The sequence below is a fragment of the Etheostoma spectabile genome, chromosome 5 (assembly GCF_008692095.1).
Source record: "Etheostoma spectabile isolate EspeVRDwgs_2016 chromosome 5, UIUC_Espe_1.0, whole genome shotgun sequence".
Taxonomy (NCBI): Eukaryota; Metazoa; Chordata; class Actinopteri; order Perciformes; family Percidae; genus Etheostoma; species Etheostoma spectabile.
Window position 1 is genome coordinate 36,949,298 of NC_045737.1, and position 3,750 is coordinate 36,953,047.

Consider the following 3,750-nt stretch of genomic DNA (forward strand, 5'->3'; position numbering starts at 1 on the left):
AATTCTTGACCTAGCGGCTGTGAGTTAGACTCCAACCTGTGGTCCTTTTCTGCATGTCATTCCCCCTCTCTCTCCCCTTTCATGTCTTCTGCTGTCCTGTGAAAATAAAGCCTACAAATGCCCCCAAAATAATCTTTAAAAAAATAAAACAAGATAGACAGCTACCAGAAGACTTAACTTTCAGACAGGTGGCTCACGTCACATCCACGTCGTCAAGCTCAGTTGGAGCTGCGCAGTAACGCCCAGCATCACCGGGACAGAGCTTCTAACAGACTGCACTGGTCTCCGTGGAAGTCTATGGCGTCGCTGTGTCCATTTCCTTCACTGTCTATGGTTCAAACTGGTAAAATTACTGCACACAGTAACCGAGGGAATCCATCTTTCCTCTCCTTCTCTATAGCTCCCCCCTTTCTCTCTCTCTCTTTCTGTTTAATCCGCCTTTTGGCAACCACTGGAACAGATAAGTGTGCACCACAGAGAGGTCTATTGAGAGAAGAGAGGGTTCTTTGTGGCAGAACTGGGGGCCATTTAGGAATTAAGAGGGGACAAATTGCATCACTGCATAACATTCCTCAAGAGAGACACCGAGTGTAAAACTCTCTGATGTGCTGCAGTATAACCGCTTCGACTTTATCAAGTGTTCATGGGCCGTTATGCCTCTCTCCCTCTCTCTCTCTCTCTCTCTCTCTCTCTCTCTCTCTGGTGTGAAGCCAACAACTTTTATCTAAATGCCTTTTTGAGAATATCTCTCCCTTTTTGTCCCCCTTTCTTTAAATACATAGAGATACATGGGTCTTATTTTTCTAGCTTTGGTTACCTAGTAACAGTTGGAATAAAAATCCCTCTAGTGATTGCTTAGACCTGGAAATATGGCAACATCACAGTTTACCCAGATTTGTTAAATGACATACCCCTCTCTTCATCGCCTAGTTTCCTAGATACAGATTCAGTTCGCTAATTTCATTTCATTTATTTTTTATATTTAAAATATATATATACAGTATATAACTATAAAATTAAATATAAAAATACAAAAGTGAATAGCAACACACCAAAGGAAAAAGAAAAATATGTACTGTCTAAACAGTGTTACAAATAATAAAAAGATTTCTAGTACAATTCATATTTTCAAAAACTGTCCACAAAGGAGCAAGATGAAGCCAAAGCTTGTCATAGTTACCTACCTGTATCTCTACTGTCATTATCAAAAATAAAATGCCAAAAAAATATGTTGAATGTATGAATGACATTCAAATTGTAATGATTTGGAATAATATTTAAGGTAACAAAGCAGCAGAGCCTTAGCTGCAACACCTCCTCTTCCAATGTCTTCCTAACTGTAATCTTAAAGGAAGGGAGCTTTGCATCTCGCTGGACAACCTTGGCTTGAATGACAACCGTATCTATGCCGCTCACAGCTCGGAGACAGAGGAAGTTGTGCAAGTGGAAGGCTCCAGGTATAGCTAGTTCTTCTTTAAATAATAAAAGTGACCGAAAGCGTGAGAGGAAGAGGGAGGGGAGAGGTGCAGAGATAGAGGGATGCGTGTGTTGAATGCTGTACACCAGGAGCGATAAAGAGATGCAGAAAGACAGATGGATAAAAGGGAGGAAATGGAGAGAGCAAGAGATGGGAGCCAGACGCCCATCCTGAAATAAAGAGGGGACCATGACATGGAGCCATCTGGGATCAGCCTGGTGCTATACACCCACACACACACACGTTCTCCCCAACACCACCACACACACACACACCACGTTCACACACACACACACGCACACGCACGTTCACACACACCACACACCCACACCACACACACGTTCTCACACACACACACACACACACACACGCATGTTCTCACACACACACCCACACACACACCCACACACACACACGTTCTCACACACACACAACACACACACGTTCACACACACCACACCACACACACACACACACACACACCCACACACCACAGTCACACACACACACACCCACGTTCCACACACACACACACACACACGACACACACTTCACCACGCACACACACACGTTCCCCACACACACACACACACACACACACACACAACCCACACACACCACCCCACCTTTTCTCACCCACACACACACACACAGCGCACGTTCACACACACACACACACGCACACACACACACGCACACACGTTCACACACGCACACACACACACACACGTTCCCACACACACACACACACGCACATTTTTTTTATTACACTACATTTCATTGAGCTGATGTTTTTTTTCCAAAGTGACTTCCACTAAGCATTTCTGCTTTGTTTTTTCAAATGTGTGATCAATATGTTTCGCAAATGTACAGGATTTGTGTTTGAAAAGTTAGCTGGCACGTTGAATGCAGTCACCACAGTTTCCTCTCGGGGTTACCACAGCTCCCAGTGACTCATCATCAGTTTGGAAATGAAGGGTCACTCTCCTTTCGTACCAATGGACGGGATACACTCGGACTCAGTCTGACTGAGCTGGTGACTCTGCCACGTTGACGTCCTGCATGACTCAGAAGAATCAAGACGATCTGGTGTTGATTTACCAAAGCTAACAACTCAGGCTGCTCCTAATGCAACATGCATTCGTTAAATGGCATTTCCTTTTGTTTCCTCCAACTGTGTGTGCTTTGTCTCTCTGTCTTCTTTAGATGTTTCAGTCTACTACTGACTGTCCAATAAAGAAGAAATGGCAACATTTTCTAACAGAAAGTTGTATTAGGGGACACCAGTGTCCCTATTTCCCGGTATTAACCCCTCCAGCTTGACTCAGAGGGAGTGCAGGCTGAGTTAAGAGTAGCCGAGGGACACAGCTGTGTCTGAACGCTGGCTGGGAATTCAGCCGGCTCAAAGCCCGCCAATCACCAGCTCTCGTCACAAAACATATGGCAACATCTTCCCATCTCGTGTCCCTGTCTGTCATGATGTGCTGCAGACGCATGGAAAACCTGCAAGGCCGCTTTACGTAAGTAACAAGACAAAATGAATAGCTAAATAATACCTAATAATAATACGCCAATAATTCACAAAATGCATACAACCATGTTTTGCTTACATTATTTGGGAATATTTTCCACATGTAAACATTCTCATAGAGAGTTTCTTTCATCAGTGTTTTGTAACATGTAGCTATGACACTGGGTTAGTTTGTGACAACCACCCAAGTTATAAACAAACTGAAAAACGTCTGTCAAAAGCTACGTGCTTGAAAATGAGACAAATAGGGACGTCTCATATCAACTAAAGTCCATCCAATCAAGGTAATTAAACCTACCAACACATGCACTGTGGAACGTCGTGGATATAGACTACAGTTTATATAACCTTAGGAGTATGTTTCAGGTTTTACACAGACGGATGGATGAATGCTCTAACAGAGGATCAGAGGAGAAGTTGCATAACTTCCTACTGGAGAATGATTGAAGCTTTTTTTTTTAAATGCTGTTGTCATGACACTGTGTGTTATGTGTTTTGTCCAGTTTAGAAATGGTAATTTGTTGGTAGTGTACACATTGGACATTGTTTCTTAGTAACCAAACAAGCCAAAAAGTCACATGTCACATTTTCCCCTAAAGTACTGAGTCTTTAGAAAAACCATCTAGCACCTGCTACTGAGTTCAGCTGCATGGACTTCCTCAGCAGTAAATTCACTGCTCTGTCAGCTGCAACACACCCACACATTGTCCAGACTTCCCAGCTGTGTGTGTGTGTGTGTGTG

The 3,750-nt window shown here is 43.4% G+C and overlaps 1 protein-coding gene and 1 long non-coding RNA gene across 2 annotated transcripts in view; one reads left to right on the forward strand and one right to left on the reverse strand.

Annotated features, from left to right (window-relative positions):
• The window catches only part of f5 (coagulation factor V), a 60,356-nt gene that overhangs the window by 8,998 nt on the left and 47,608 nt on the right, over nucleotides 1-3,750 (reverse strand). The window lies entirely within an intron of this gene.
• Nucleotides 164-3,750, forward strand: part of LOC116688997 (uncharacterized) — a 14,040-nt gene continuing 10,453 nt past the window's right edge. The window contains exon 1 of the long non-coding RNA XR_004331901.1: nucleotides 164-333. This is a non-coding gene — a long non-coding RNA (uncharacterized LOC116688997). The remainder of the gene's footprint in view (nucleotides 334-3,750) is intronic.